The following is a 16910-nucleotide window of genomic DNA, read 5'->3' as shown; positions in this document are numbered from 1 at the left end:
GCTCCTGGCCACAGCTGCTGGCCTGGCCAGTCCAAGTGAGGTTTCTTCTTTGCAGGCCTCCCTCCTGTGGGAGCTACTACCACACCCACCTGGCGAGTCACCAGGTCACCAGTCAGTTTCAGAAACTGTAAGGACAAGAGACAACATGTGTCCCAAGCCCTCACAAGCAGGAAAGAATAAATAAGTGTGAGGATGAACCATAAATACTCGCGCCTCAGAGCTTAGAGTGTGCACACCCCCTATTCCACCCTGAGGAAGACAAAACCGAAGAAAGAACGTTCTAAGCAAAACAGGACTCTCCTCTACTGAGACAATTAGAGCAAAAGAGACCAAATAGTGGGAAACACAAAGCGCGTGGGTTTCTTCAAGTGAAGGAATAATCCAGTCCAACTGTGAAGTGGTGTAATTGGTTTTAGATGCCCTGTTACCACATCCCCAGACATCTGCCCTTGGCATCAGCTGATTTTCCACTACCCCCAGGGCCTACAGGGCCTTCCCAAAGTCAGGGCCCGGGAAAGTCTACTGAGCTGCATCCAAGGCCGTAGAAGCTGCTGGAATGAAACGTTCTATTTCAGAAATGCATTTAAGTTGCCGCTGTACAGGTTAAGCAAAATAATAAGGATAAAGGAAAAGATAAGGTCAAAATCATGCACTTGAAAACAAGTTAAAACAAAACAAGTTAGACGTAAGCACTGCCAATACGGTTGTGCTGTGGCTGCAGTGAGTCCTGAGTGTCGTCTGCTGGGGGCAGCCCCACCTGCAGGGCCCTCACTTCTCACTGCCGTTTGCACTGGGAAGGCTGGCTGGGCTCCTTCTTGGGGTTAATTTTGGCATTGTCCTCAACTTCTTCCTCCTCGTCAACTTCTTCTTCCTCGTCACCTTCTAATTCTTCCTCTTCTACTTCCTCACCCTTGTGAAAGTTGTCATTTCCCTCTACAGCCTCCTCCAAAGTAGAGCACCGTCTGCGGGATCATCCACTCATGAAAGAAGTGTCCGATTTCAAAAGTTGGAAGCTAACATGAATTCCGAGTCTTCATCCAGTGATTCTCCATCCCCACACAAGTTAAGTAGGCTAAACGTGAAAAATGAGTTGTTGGTGACTTGTTCTCACTGTGCTTGGGCCTTTCTATATGTTTCTACTTTTTCTTGATTGTTTTTGACTGTTCATTTTTTCCTTTCTGCCAGTCAATAACACACTCGTCACAGCCAACTATTTCAGGACCTTCAAAAGAAAAGAGATCAGGCCTTACCTGGCTCTGATTTCATCTTTCACTTTTTCATCAGGACTGAATTGGTAAATAGTCACTGGGTTCAAAGTGGAACTCTGATACAAAGACATAGGCTGCCAGGGTCTGAAAACTTTACTATCCTGCAGGCCCTTCAAGATCGGCTTATCATACTCCTGGATTAATTCACTTAGCATATCTCATTTCTAAAGATGGTAAACATGAACCTTGGAATTCCTTTGGGGTTTGGCTCCTCTGCTGTTGCTGCTTCTTTTTTTTGTTACGACTACTTTATTTTTCATGTCTTCAGCCAATTTATCTTTCTATTCGTTTTCACTGTACAGTTCTGATTCTGCATCTGCCAGCTCAACATCACCAGTGATTAATTCCCTTCTCTTGTCAAAGAGAGGCTGGTACAGTCACCACACTTTCTCTCCAGGTCATGGACCTCCTCGTAGAACTTGGCCTTTATGTGAGCACATTTCAACTGCATCTGCTTCAACATGTACATTCTTTTCACTGCTCTAAGGTAAAGTGTCAATGTAACTTGAACGAGTGTGGGAGACATTGTCAAACCATTTCTATAAAGCTTCCAAAACTTGAGGGTTCTGCATCACCTGAGGGTGAGCTTTTCTGTATTACTTGCATTTTTAGCAGCCTCTAAGGCATATGAAGGAACACCACTTGAAAAACTTATCTGCCATATGAATGCTTTGATCTCCAAATGGAAAGTTATGGGAAATCTCAGAAGTGAAGAGCAGAAGTTCAGATGTGGGTACCTCGCTGGGATTCCAGGGGTTGTAGTTCCTCAGTGGCTGGCTCCTTCAGATCGCTCTTCTTGTTTTCTTCTTCTCCTCCTTCTCCTCCTCTTCTTCCCTCCCCCTCCCCCTCCCCCTCCCTCCTCCTCCTCCTCCTCCTCCTCCTCCTCCTTCTTCTTCTTCTTCTTCTTCTTCTTCTTCTTCTTCTTCTTCTTCTTCTTCAATGTTTATCTATTTTTGAGAGAGAGAGGTGGGAGGAGAAGCAGAGAGAGGAGACACAGAATCTAAAGCAGGCTCCAGGCTCTGAGCTGTCAGCACAGCTGACATGTGGGGCTCAAGATCATGCCCTGAGCCGAAGTCGGACGCTTAACTGACTGAGCCATCCAGGTGCCCCAGATCCCACTTCTGACATCATCTAATGTCAATCAGGCTGGGCGCCCTGACTTGGCTCCTCACGTCTCCTGTGATTGTGGAAGTGGCAGTGGTGGTGGCTAGGTCATTTCAGGGTCTGCACCACCAGCAGGAGAGATATTTAATTTTATTGTTAATTTTTTTAATGTTTATTTATTTTTGAAGGAGAGAGAGACAGAGCATGAGCTGAGAAGGGCAGAGAGAGGGAGACACAGAATCCAAGGCAGGCTCCAGGCTCCAAGCTGTCAGCACAGAGCCCGATGTGGGCCTTGAACTCATGGACAGCAAGATCATGGTCTCAGCTGAAGTCAGATGCCCAACTAACAAGCCACTGAGGCCCCCAGCAGAAGAGAGATTTTAAACAAGATTGCCAAAATGGGTGACGGTACTTAGAAGTTCATTATATCATACCAGGGGTTTTCAAAGTGTGGTCTCCAATCAGCAGCACCAACACTATCTGAGAACTTCTGAGAAATGCAAATTCTTGGGTCCCACTTTTAACCTACTGAATCAGAAACTTTAGACCTACTGAATTAACAAACTCCAGGTGATTGTGATATGCACTAAAGTTTAAGACTTTTACCACAGTCATCTGTTAGTTGATATTTGCCTGATTTATCCTTTTCTAGTTGAAAATTCTAATTGAAATTTCTGGTTGAAATTTTACGAGATGATTGCATATGTAATTTTAGGGAATAATGCAGGGAAATCTTATCTACATGTGGCCCAGTTTCTCATAATAATAACATTTTGCAATACTATAGTATGTCACAACCAGGTTACTAACATTGATGATTTGCCTTTTCCTCTATCACTTTACTCTAAACCTTTCCATATTCTTATGTTTCAGGAATGTCACTTATAAATAGTTTATCTTGGATTTTATTTCTGTTTTTTAACCCAATCTATAACAGGCTTCTTCAACCCATTTACATTTACTAAATTTGTAACGTTTCTACTTGTTTCCAGTTTCTAATTTTTCTTTTTTTTCTGTGCTGTTTTCCTTCTTTGTTACATTTTGTTTTTTGCATTAAGGTTTTAAAATCGTTGTTAACTTGAATATTAGCATATTCCATTTTCTCCCCTCTACTAATTTGGAAATAGCATGGTCTATTTCTGTTTTTTCAGTGATCACCCTCGAAGCATTCTTAACAATATCCAAAGTTAATATCTTCCCTCCAAAACAATATAAGGAACTTTGAAAAAAAATTGTTTTGAACACTGAACACGTTAACTCTGGTCATCCTAAGTGATTATTTCCAGTTTTTTAGTTTTATCCTTTGCTTAATTTTCCAAATTAGCATATTAAAGGTATTTGTTTAAATCTAATTACACATTTACCTATATCTTGGCTCATTAGTTCATCTCCCACATCCCAGCAAAGGATAATTTTTCTTCTCTCTCTTCCTGCCCCTGATCTGAGATCAGCAGCATTGGCATCACCTAGGCAATTATAAGGAATGCAGACTCTTAGGATCCCTGTTTAGATTTATTCAATCTACATTATCTGTATTTTATTTATTTACTTAAAAAATTTTTTTAATCTTTATTTTTGAGAGTGAGACAGACAGAGAGAGACAGAATGTGAGCAGGGTAGAGGCAGACACAGAATCTGAATCAGGCTCCAGTTTCCGAGCTGTCAGCATAGAGCCTGATGCAGGGCTTGAACCCACGACCATGAGATCATGCATGACCTGAGCCGAAGTTGGACGCTTAACTGACTGAGCCACCCAGGTGCCCCCATCTGCATTTTATTTAAAATTCCTAGGTGATTTGTAGATACATTGAAGTTTGAGAAGCACTGCCCCAAAGTATTCCCTTTAGAAATTAATGGAATTTTTATTCACTACAATCTGCCTCAAATATCGCTTCCTTCGTGAAAACTTCCTTGACCACCCTGGTACTAGTCAGGACTCTTGATTGCATATGATAGAAATCCAGCTCCAACTACTTCCCTACCACCTCTCCCTCTGCCTTCTCTGTCATAGTAAACGGCAACTCAAACTTTCTGTTTGCCTGGCCCCCAAATCTCAGAGTCATCTTTGATTTCTCACTATCACACAGTCAATCTGAAGAGGAATCATGTTGGCTGAAAATACATCCACATTTGTTCACCTTTCACCCTCTTGCACTTCCACTCCAGTCCAGGCAGTCATCATCTCTCAGTAGCTTCTGTCTGCTCATCCCCATTCTACCCTGCCCTAGAGTCAATTCACTGCATGGGAGCTGGATGCTGCTTTTTATTTTTAAAATTTATTTTATTTCTTTTTTAAAGTTTGTTTATTTTGAAAGAGAGAATGCATGTGCATGAGTGGGAGAGGAGCAGAGAGAGGGAGAGAGAGACAATCCCAAGAAGACTCCGCACTCAGTAGGTAGCAAGACATGGGGCTCAATCCCATGAACCCCAAGATCATAACCTCAGCTGAAATCAAGAGTCAGATGCTCAACTGACTGAACCATCCAGGTGCCCCCAGATGATGCTTTTAAACAGAAAACATTGGGCAACTGGGTGGCTCAGTCAGTTGAGTGACCAACTCTTTATTTTGGTTCGGGTCATGATCCTGGGGTCATCGAATCAGGCCCTGTGTCAGGTTCCACACTAAGCGTGGAGCCTGCTTAAGATTCTCTCTCTTGGGGTGCTTGTGTGACTCAGTTTGTTAAGCGTCCAACTTTGGTTCAGGTCATAATCTCACAGCTCGTGAGTTTGAGCACCATGTCAGGCTCTGTGCTGACAGCTAGGAGCCTAGAGCCTGCTTCAGATTCTGTGTCTCCCTGTCTCTTGTCCTTTCTCTGCTCATTCTCTCTCTCTCTCAAAAATAAATAAACATTAAAAAAGATTCTCTCTCTCCTCTCTCTCTCTACCTCTGCCCCACTCCCCTGCTCACACACCCTCTGTCCAAGATTTAAAAAACAAAAACAAAAACAGAAAACATGAATCAGAGCATGTCACTACGCTTACTTGTCCCACTTAGCATAATAGCCAAATACTTGAAGATGGCTGGTACAGCCCCTTATGTTGTTTCATTCTGCTTTCTCCCTGATTTCATATCTTAGAATTTTCTAGCTTGCTCATGCCATTCTAACCACACCACTAGCCTCCTTGCTATTCCTTGGGTATACCTGGCACATTCCTGCCTCAAAGCTTTTGTACTTGGCTTTTCTCTCTGCCTGGAATGTTCTTTGTCAAATGGCTTGCTCTCTCAGCACTTCTTTGTCTGGTCTTCCCTAACTATCCTCTTTAACATGGAATAATCCTTCTCCACATTCCCTTTTCCCTTCCATTCAGTTTTCTCCATATAGTTACACCATCTCATGTACTATACATATATTTTTTTTGTTATTTTTATGTTCAACTTATTTCAACTAAGTCAAATCAAGACTCTTCCTCATTCTCTCTTCTTCTCTTCTAAGATAATCTAAATTCCTAGGAAGATTTCTTTCTTTTTTTTTTTTTAATAACATGAAGTTTACCATTTTAACCATTTTTAGGTATATAATTTAGTAGCATTAAGTACATTCACAATATTGTATAACACTCATAATTATCTAGTTCCCAAACCCATTCATCACCCTAACCAGAAATTTTGTGGCCATTTAGCAATAACTTCTCATTTGCCCCTCCCTTGTACTCTAGTAACTCAATCTACCTTCTATCTCTTTCAATATGACTATTCTAGCTACCTTAAACAAGAGGAATCATATAATAGTTGTTCTTTTATGTTTGGCTTACTTCTTCTAGCATAATATTTTCAAGGTTTATCTATGTTCTGGCATTATTCCCTTTTATGGCTGAATAATAATTCAGTTCTATGGATATACCATATTTGGTTTGGACTCTTGGGTTGTTTTACCTTTTGACTATAGTAGAAAGTACTGCTGCGAATACTGGTGTATTTGTCTGAGTTCCTGTTTTGAATTCTTTTAAGCAGCTTGGAGTAGAATTGCAGGGTCATATGGTAATTTTAGGTATAATTTTTGAGGAACTGCCCACTGTTTTCCACAGTGGGTGCATTGATTTATATTCCTACCAACAATGACAAAGTTTCAAAATTTTGTCACATCCTTGCCAACATTTGTAATCTTTTTCATAATAGCAATATTAGTGGGTATAAAGTGATATTTCATTATAGTCTTGATTTGTATTTATCTGATGACTAATAAAATTGTACATCCTTTCATGTGCTTTGTGTTAGAGAAAGGTCTATTTAAGTCCTTTGCCTGTGTTTAATTGGCTTACTTTCTAGCTATTGATTTGTAGCAGTTCTTTTTATAATCTAGATATTAAACCCTTATCAGAAATATGATTTGAAAATAGTTCTCCTATTTTATGGGTTATTCTTTAACTCTTTTAACAGTGATTTTTGATGTATAGGCATTTTAAATTTTAATTAAGTCCGATTTATGTATGTTTCCTTTTGTTGCTTATGTTTTCAGTGTCATATTTTAAAATCATTTCCAAAAAAATAAAAATAAAAATCATTGCCAAATTCAATGTCATAAAGATTTTTCTCTATTTAAAAAATTTTTTTAAATGTTTTTATTGACTTGAGAGAGAGAGAGAGAGAGCATAAACAGGGGGAGGGGCAGAGAGAGACACACACAGAGTCTGAAGCAGGCTCCAGATTCTGAGCTATCAGCACAGAGCCTGACATGGGGCTCGAATCCACCAACCATGAGATTGTGACCTGAGCTGAAGTCAGACACTTAACCAACTGAGCCACCCAGGCGCCCCTGTTTTTGTTTTTGTTTTTATAAGACTTTTACGGTTTCAGTTCTTAAGTTTAAGTCTTTAATTTATTTTGAATTAATTTTTCTATGTGGCACAAGGTGAAGATCCTATTTTATTTATTTTTTTGCCTGTGGGTATTCAGTTTTCCTACTATATTTTTTTACTTATAGAACATATTTGTTTACTGTCTGTTTATTCCCACTATAACTTAAGGTGTATCAGGCAGGTATTTTGCCTGTTTTTGTCACTGATATGTTAATTAAATATTCCTTTTCTCTTTATTGCTATTTGAGGTAAAAAAAATCACCCCAAAATTTAGTGCCATAAGACAATAGTAAACATTTATTATCTCTTACAGTTTCTATGTATCAGGGATTTGGGAATAGCTTTCTGACTGGTCCTGACTTGGGGTTTCACATGAGATTCAGACAGATATCATTTGAGAAAGTTCCCAAGGGCTGAAGGATCCACTTCCACGGTGGCTCAAAGAGTGGCTATCAGGTTTGTCCTGGGTGATGATGGGAGATTTTTCTTCATTAAGCTCCTCACACGTGGTGACCAGCTTCCTCCAAAGCAAGCAATGTAGGAGAACAAAGCAAAAACTTCAGTGTCCTGACAACTTAGCCTCAGAGGTTATACTCTGTCTCTTTTGCTGTATTTTATTGGTTACACAGACCTGCCCTCCACATTCAATGTGTGAGGGTCTGTACAAGCTCATGAAGAACAGGCAGTTAAGATCACTTGGCCGTATTAGACATATTAGAGGATGGCTACTATATGTATCTAGAAAAGTGTCTAGTTTAGTAACCAGCTTTAATAAGCATAACGTATATAAAGCTCAGGGAAAGCAGGATTGACTGGAACCAGGGATTCTAATATCTTCAGGATGTTCTCCATCTCATTTTTGTTTCTCTGAGTATATTCATGAATTCTGGGTTCATATCTTTAGAGCTTCATAATAAGAAGGCAAATCAGCTCTGGTTTGAAAAATCTCAGGGCATGACTGTCCCAGGCCTCCCTACCTCCTAATCCAGTCAGTGTGGTCATGGGGTAAAGTGATTGGTTTAGCTTGAGTCAGGCACCTATACCTGTTAATAGAAGGTGGAAGGGGATGTGGGCAGATAAAAATAGTACAACTCCCTCAGCCAGGTTAGGTACTCCCCATTCTGTATGTTTCCGCCAGAATATATATATTCCACCATATGAAAGAATGTATTGTTATTGTCCATTTATTTGTTCATATGTCTGTCTTTTATACCAGACTATATGTTTTTACACTAGAGGCTGAATACAAGTACTACATTTTTGTTAACTTCAAACAACGTAGGGTTTGTAGTGAAGAGAGCCTGGTGCTTGCATTTTTGCTTTTCCTTTTACTGTCATTGTAGCTTTTGACCAGCCTTAGTTTTCTCATCTTGTAATGATGATGGCTGCCTCATGTAGAAGCACATAATATTACTGCTGACATGTGGTAGGAGCTGAACTGTTAGTTATTGTCCTTAGGAAACTGCCTGACACAATTGTATATACTTAATATGTTTGTGTGTGAATGACTGAATGAATGAGTGAATAAATGAAGCATTCTTAATGACTTGCTCAAGGTTCACTTGTAAATGAGGATCATAATAGGATTACAGCAAAGATTAAGATAGATGAAAAGTGCTTCCATAGCCCAACTCATGGTAAGACTTCTAAAATAATAAGCTATCATTATCAGTGAGGCAGTTTTCAAAAACCAACATATTGTAGGGGATCTCTTTCAAGAGAATGGGAGAATAATGTAGAATATTTCTTATTTACGTATCTCTCACAAAGCTTCTGTATTTCACAGTAAACTCTCATTTAATAGCCCTAAGTGACATAAATGCAATATCCATTGATAGAATACAATGGTCTGCAGTATTTCAAAAGCTAAAGAGTAAAAAAAACCCACAAAGGTAAGTCCTACCAGATTAATAATTTTGTCTAGTGTCCAATTCTAAGAGCTGAAATCACCTAACATTTAGAAGCTTCTAGCCCACGCCTCAGAGTCAGCACCCCAAACACAACAGTTCATGTTCCGTTGTCATTCTGAGACATGTCAAGCCATTTAAGGAAGGAAGGAAAAAGGAAGAAAGGAAGGAGGTGGGGGAAGGGATGGAAGGAGGGAAGTAGAGAGGAAGGAAAGGTGGAAGAAAAACAAAATCAATTAGTTTTTCATAAGACCAAAAACTTTGGTTACTGCATTTCTAGTTCTCCACATTTCCCAGCTTCCCCTGAAGGTCCTACTTACAAATGTATAGGGTGGAACTGAAAGGGTGTTAAATGGGTGGATCTGTGGCAATGTCATTGTAAACACTCCCTATGAGTCAGCTATAAATTCAATTCAAATCCCTAGTCTCCCAGTCTTCTCTGCTTATCATGGTTACCACCAAAATGACTGCTGCCTTTAAAAATGCTAATGGGAAACAGGTAAGTGTCTACAATGTTTGATTTTATATTAGAATTTTTAAAAATGTAAGCACTGCAGGAGGGAATATTTTGTCATTGAGTTAGAGTTTATATACGTTGCTTAGTCTTTGAAATACAGAACAGCTTGGTAACACTTCTTCAGTTTTATTTAAGAATGCTATTGTAATTTGGCTATTTGAGGGATTAACAAGAATTTATGGAGCGTTAGGTTTAATTTTGCACCTGTAGGAAAGGTATTTTAGTCATTGACTTTTTGTAATTCAATAGTTTCTGTCCTTGCTGTAATTAGCTACTGGTTATCTTTTTTGAATGTACATTCTCAGAGGAGAACTGATGAGTCCATAAGGGCTTCAAATTTCTCATGTGGAGAAAAAGAATAGCTGAGGAAAAAATGACTGGTTACCATAGCATTCATTCATAAGTTCCTGGTGACAATGTTGAACGTTGTGTGGTCTTTCAGTGATGAGTTCAGCAGTGGTTGCTTCCCTGTTGTTTAGGAGTGTAGTTTGTAATAAAAGCTAAATTAATTTCACTGTAAAGTAATGCCGTCTTAATGTAGTTTCCTCATCCTTTTGTGGAGGTGAGGGCAGAGCGTTAACTAACATTGGCTAAAGTTTGTATTTTACTGTTAGACCATTTTCATGTGCAATAACACATCTCACAATACATCAGTCTTTGGCAACTCTTATTTGCCTGATGAAGACATGGAAGCTTACAGAGGTTAAAGGCCCATTAGCAGGTGGTATTTTTCTAATTCAGTCTTTCAAAAAAATCTTTAATCCTCCCTCTCTCTCTGACCCTCCCCTGCTCATGCTGTCTCTCTCTCTCTCTCTCCTAGAAATAAATAAAACATTAAAAAAAAAAGGGGGGGGGCGCCTGGGTGGCTTAGTCGGTTAGGCGTCCGACTTTCTCTTAGGTCATGATCTCACGGTTCGTGGGTTCGAGCCCCGCATCGGGCTCTGTGCTGACTGCCGGCTCAGAGCCTGGAGCCTGTTTCAGTCTGTGACTCCTTCTCTCTCTGACCCTCCCCTGCTCACGCTGTCTCTCTCTCTCCTAGAAATAAATAAAACATTTAAAAAAAATCTTTAATCGTTTTAATTTTGCATCTTGGTGCTTTGTGGCTTTGGATAATAGCAATTACAATAGCTACCATTTGTTGAATGCTTCTAACGCACCTTGCATATATTATTTTATTTGTCACTTCAATGCTTAGGTAGATGTGATTACTATTATTTCCAGTTTATAGATGAGAAGATTGGATCTCAGAGAAGCTAAAGCATACTTTTGACAAGCACATTTGAAATTTTAGGTCACAATCTAGTCACTTGCATTAATGTAGAGGTTACTAGTTCCCAGATAATTGGATAGTTTACATGGAATTACTATTCTAGTTGCACCAAACTTTATCTTGCTTCAAAACAGTTATCTCAGAAACTCAAGTAAAGAACAGACTTCTTTTGCTGGGTGGGATGAAAATTGGCACTCTGTTGATGTCTCATTTTGGTCGTTCAATTTTAGAAGCTGCTGTTGGATTGATCGTGTGAATGTCTAATATCACATATAAAAATGATGCCCAAACTCTAGAGTCAGAGAGCTGAGTCTTTGCCACAACTGTGGCAGACCTAGTCTCTCTATATGTGCACAAAGCGCCAAGAGATGGCAATAGATTTATGTGCCTCTTAAAAATGTTCTTTTCTAAGATAATGTGTCTTGCAAACAATAAAATGTGGTAGAAGTAAAGTGGTAAGGTTAAAGCCATCCTCATTTTCTGGAGAGGTCACAACTTTTATGCTTAACTTAAATTTGGACTCATATTGTGGAAAGCAGTGAACCAAGTGAAATAGGCTTCCACTATTTCATCATGAGCCTTTTCATTTTTCCAGAGCAAAATATTTTGAACATTAGCTGGGAGTTGCAATGGAGTGTTGTTTCTCCTTTTTAATTAATTAATTGATCAATTTGTAATGTTTTTATTTATTTTTGAGAGAGAGAGAGACAGAGTGCAAGCTGGGGAGGTACAAAGAAAGAGAGGGGGACACAGAATTCAGAGCAGGCTCCAGGCTCTGAGCTGTCGGCACAGCCCGAGGTGGGGCTTGAACCCACAAACCATGAGATCATGACCTGAACCGAAGTCAGAAGCTTAACTGACTGAGCCATCCAGGTGCCCCTCTTTTTTTTTTTTTTTAAGCTTTTTTCATTTTGACAGAGAGAGAGAGGCGCAATGAGCTTGAGTTGGGGAGGAGCAGAGAGAGAGAGGCAGAGAGAGAGAATCACAAGCTGACAGTGCAGAGCCTGATGTGGGGCTCAAACTCACAAACCATGAGGTCATAACCTGAGCCAAAGCTCGACTTTTAACTGACTGAGCCACCCAGGCGCCCCTCTCCTTTTGTCTAGAAGAGCGCTGCCAAGAATACTTTCTGATGGATGGAAATGTTCTATATCTGCTGTCCAAGATAGTAGCCAGTAGTCACATGTGGCTATTTATTGAGCACTTGAAATGTGTGAGTGTGAGTGGGAAATTCAAATTTTAATTTAAGTTTAAATGTAAACCAATCATATGTGGCTAGTGGCTCCTGTATTGAACAGTGCAGTTGGAGAATGTAACTGAGATGCCCTGGCTCTTTAAGGAAGCTGCAAATGCCAGCAGCCCAGGGTGAGTATGAGGTGTTGTTCACAAATGGGTTTGACTACACTGGTGAGTTCCTCTTCCATACACTGGGCAGTTTTTGCCTCTCAGGGGAATGCCTCCTTTGCTTTTCCTTTCTGTGAGCAATGACTCACATGCCTGACTTACAAAACACCTTTGGCAGTTGAGAGCATGGTGTTCTGAGATTTAACCCTTGCCAGGTTTAGAGGGAATAGAGCTCAGACCCTCTCCTATACAGTGACAAAAGTCAATGCCAAGGGTTTGCAACATTAGAACATAGAAAACTTTGAATTGCTAATTGAATTGACCTCAAATTAGTCTCCAAGATGGGTGCCACTGCCCACTGCACCCATGCTTCCTCTATTTTGAAGTTCCAGAGTGTGAACAGCAAAGTGGCAGAAAGCTAGAGCAGAGGTGGTGTTGATGTGGAATTCACACGGTGGAATTTCGCTTACGCAAGTGCTCAAGCACTTGTGAGAAATCAGAATTAGCTATTTCTCTGGTTAGATTGAGCTATTTCAGTGACAAGTTAAAGTGTAAGCTCTTTCATCAAAAAAGTTGAGTGAGTGAAGGAAAAGCATAGACCAGGGAGAATGCTAGAGGGTCAGAGCTAAAGGAATAAACTCCTCTCCTCAGGCCAATAACTTCATTTAAGACAAAATATCTCAGACATTAAGCACAGCAGTGCTGATTATTTAGATTATTTGGAATATATGAATATATGTGTGTGTATATATGTTACATATATATGTACGTGTATAGTGCCAATTAAAAATATAATTTTGGGCCGCCTGTGTGGCTCAGTAGATTGGGCACCTGACTTTGGCTCAGGTCATGATCTCATGGTTTGTGAGTTCGATCTCTGAGTCGGGCTCTGTCTTGACAGCTCGGAGCCTGGAGCCTGCTTCAGATTCTATGTCTCCCCCTCTCTCTGCCCTTCCTCTGCTCACTCTCTGTCTCTCTTAAAAATGAATAAACATTAAAAATATATATATATATAATTTCTACCAATAAAATCAACACGAAGCTTATTCTTTATCATTCATTCAAAATGCATTGAACAGCAAGTATGCAAAAAGTACTTGGAATACTGAGAAGCCTCAGACAGAATATGATTCTAATCATTGCAAAGCTCTTGATCTAGTGGACAATATGCATAAACCACTTATGGCATTAGACTGACTGGGTCCCAAGCTCTGCCTCACCATTTTTCAATTTGTATAAATAGGGGCAAGTTACTTGGTATTTACTAAGTCTCAGTTTTCTCATATGCAAGGGGGTGATAGATTAAAAGAAATAACATATGTACAGATGTATAGCCCTTGACAATACTCATACACAGGGAGTGATCAACTGTGAGTTAGCTTATTTTCAAAATAGTATGCGGCATTTCTCTTTTTATATAGTTTTTTTTTTTTTAGGTAAAATTCACATTAATTGAAATGTTAACCATACTTTTTTTTTTTTTTTTGACAAAATGAACACACTTGTGTAACTCACATCCTTTCAAGATTTAGACCATTTTTATCACCCGGAAATCTCTCTCATGTGTCTTCCCAGTAAATTCCCAGCCCGGGGCAACCAGTTCTGTTTTTTTCACCACAGACTAGTTTTGCTTTTTCTGGAACTTCAGGTAAATAAAATCATACAGTAAGCACTCTTTCGTGTCATTTATTTTTTAATAGGTAATATATTCACATGGTTAGAAACTGAAAAGGTACAAAAGGGCAGGCAGTCAAGAGTTTCCTATCCACTCCTGTCTACCAGTCACCCAATTTTCCTCTCTTGAAGCAACAAGTGGTATTAGCTCCATGTGAGGCCATCCTGTAGCTATTATTAATACAAGGGTTTATGCAAGGTGCTTTGAGAACTCTGTTTTAAAGTTTGCCCAAAGAATCTTGTGACAGCCCACTTAAAACAATACAAAATCAATTTTACAAATAACAAGTTATTTTTAGATTCTGATTCCAAATGTCAAATTGTGACTTTTTACACATGACAGGTAATCTTTAAACCACATCTAGTTCAAGTTCTAACAGTCTATGATTTTCATTCATTGATTAAACAAATATATATATTGAACAAATATATATATTGAACAAATATGGAAATAACAACCATGAACCAAAGAAAACCAAGCTCTTGGACTTAGATAATCTAGTTGAGGGGGGGAATAAAATTCAACAAAATAATCATACAATTACAGGTTCAGTGCAGTGTGATAGGAAGGGACCAAGGTGAGGAAGTCTGAGGGTGCTCCTGAGAGATACAGACAAGAGCCAACTGAGGTAAGAAGGATGAGGGTTGGGAAAGCTTTCTAGGCACTGAGCAAAGCATACGCAAAAGCTCTGTCAAGAGAGGAAGATTTGAAAGATTGGAAAAGGCCAGTGTGGCTGGAACAGAGACAGCAGGATGGATGGAAGAGACGGCGGTAGTCTGAGCAGTGAGGAGAGAAGAGGTGGGCCAGACATCTGACCATACAGGACTTGGTTAGTTGAGGGATTTTGTCTAAGAGAATGGAAAGCTATTAAAGTGGTTTACCTGGGAAGTAACCGGGTCACATAGTCTTTCCTGTGGAGAAGAGATGAGAGAGGAACTAAGGGCACGTGGGTAAGCCATTTAGAAGGCTAGGTCAGGCACCCCTCCACTCCGATACAGGTAGCTTGGACTAGGCTGGTGATGGAGGAGATAGAAGAGAACAGGATCAAGAAAAATTTCAGAGGTAAAATCAATAGGATTTGCTGATAGATGTAATATAGGAGGGAAAGGTAGATTTTTCAAGATATCTCTTAGCTTTCTTATACAAAATGGATTCAGTTGCAATAAAATTGTTAGTTGAAATTAACTTTAAATAATGGCATGACCTAAAAATTATGAAAAATTTTGCGTCAAATAAAATTTCAAGGTTTCAAAGGTTTTAGCTTTGAATGGATGGAGGGCATGGCTCTACTTCCTATTTTTCAGTATGTCCTAAGCCTGTTTTTTAAAAAAAGTGAATTTTTCTTTTTCTGAAATGCTTTCTACAGTGAAACGCTTTCTGGAGACCGTAAATCTGTATCAGAAAATAACCAGGGGCCATCTAATTTCTAGGCAAACAACTGGACTTTTTTGGTGCTTATAATTACTCCCATTTTGTAACTTCTAAATGTATAACGAAGGCAATTTGTAATAGCTTTATTATTTTTCTTGTCCGTTTTTCCTGGGGTTAGATCAGAATTAGTAGATAGCTCCTGTCCCAAACTAAGTACGCACTTCTAAGAATTTCTTCGTTGATATTGGATGGTTGCCCGGGTGGACTGCATGTATTTGTGCCCATGTTCTGCCCCCTGCCGTACTTTTGCATAAACCCAGTGTGTCGAGACGACTGATGGTAGAGGGATTTGTAATCCTAAACGCTATTTGCACACTGATTATTGTTTTTGAGAGTGACCTAGGTCACCTCTCGAGGAGCTGGGACGGCTTCTCGAAACCTGCGCGTCTGCGTCGCGTGCCCGCGGCCTAGGAGGCGCGTGGGCGATGCGGTAGCGCAAAGCCTGCAGCTCCAAGCTAGGGGTCGCCTCGGGCCCCCGAGGGGGTGTGTCCTGTGCAGTTCTTACAGGCGAGGGGCGGTTCAGGAGACTGGGGAAGTCTGCAATTTGTAAGGCCGAGGGCTGGCGCTTTGAAAGAGAGGCGGAGGAGGGAGAGGGATTTCCCCGCCCCCGTTCCCCTCGGCCCAATCCCTTCGGCTTCTCCTTTCCTCGCCCGGCCGCCCGGCCCCTAACCTGCTCGAACCCATTATGCGGTAGAGGCGGCCGGTCTCTTTAAGGCCTGCCGCGCCTGCGCTTTGGGCTTTCCTGACGCGGTCGGCCAGACCCTGGAGTAGCCGGCGGGTGGGCAGGATAAGGGTCGGGTAGTAGTTAAAGCAGTGGCGGCGCCCGGAGGGGTGGGTGAGGGTCGGAGGGTCTCTGAGCTAGTCAGTGAGCTCGGCGCTTGAGAACGGACGGGGAAGGCGGCCCGCGGAGCCGAAGCCCGGGCCGAGGCGCTGAGACGCGGCGGCGAGGCTGCCGGCTGGATGGGAAGTTAATGTTTACGGCGGAGTCCACCCAACGTTTCCAAGGTGAGGGGCGCCGCGCCAGGCCGGGCGGGCCGGGAGGCCGGACGGGCCGCGAGCGAGCCCGGGTTCCGCGGGGCGCACGGCGGGGCCGAGGCGTGGCGAGTAGGGGCAGCCACCAAACTTGGGGCGCGAGCGGGGCGGGCGCGCCCGGCTCCGCCAGGGCCTAAGTTCCCTGAGGCCGCGGCGGTCCGGGACCGTCCTCCTGTGGGCTCTGAGGAGAAAACTCGCCAGCCGGTCTCCCAGTGGAGTCCCGGGGAGGTGAAGGGGCCGGGCAGCTTCGGGGGCGCTTCCTCATAAATCCCGTGTGGGATATTGAGTTTCATGTCCTCCCTCGAGGCCAGAAGTCCGTTCTCTCCGGGTGTCCTGATGGAGTGAGACCACCTGCGCCCTTACTTGCAAAGTTGGCGTTTTCCTTTGGCCTCCGGGAGTCTGCGCAAGGCAGATTCCCCCCGGCAGGTGATGGGCAAGCCAGGTGTGCTAGGGGGCTCCCTAGGATGCACCTGGAGAGCGTTAGTGCCCATCACCGAATCACCTTATGACTAGCGGGGCAAGCCTCAAATTAACCGCAGAATTTCCGGTAGGTTTAATTGTGGTG

The 16910-nt window shown here is 41.6% G+C and overlaps 1 protein-coding gene and 1 pseudogene across 4 annotated transcripts in view; one reads left to right on the top strand and one right to left on the bottom strand.

Moving 5' to 3' along the window:
* Window positions 1–775: 775 nt before the first annotated feature.
* LOC120234555 lies at window positions 776–16638 on the bottom strand (annotated as a pseudogene).
* Window positions 16043–16910, top strand: part of EVI5 (ecotropic viral integration site 5) — a 233517-nt gene continuing 232649 nt past the window's right edge. The window contains exon 1 of one of the 4 annotated variants that reach the window (XM_039236435.1): window positions 16043–16318. The gene's annotated coding sequence lies outside the window, so the exon portion shown is untranslated. The remainder of the gene's footprint in view (window positions 16319–16910) is intronic. The other 3 variants (XM_039236438.1, XM_039236433.1, XM_039236436.1) reach the window with 3 other exon arrangements.

The sequence above is a fragment of the Hyaena hyaena genome, unplaced genomic scaffold, assembly GCF_003009895.1.
Source record: "Hyaena hyaena isolate Hyena2069 unplaced genomic scaffold, ASM300989v1 scaffold_111, whole genome shotgun sequence".
Lineage (NCBI taxonomy): Eukaryota > Metazoa > Chordata > Mammalia > Carnivora > Hyaenidae > Hyaena > Hyaena hyaena.
Note: the sequence above shows the minus strand (reverse complement) of the source record. Positions and strands in the feature narration are given on the sequence as shown.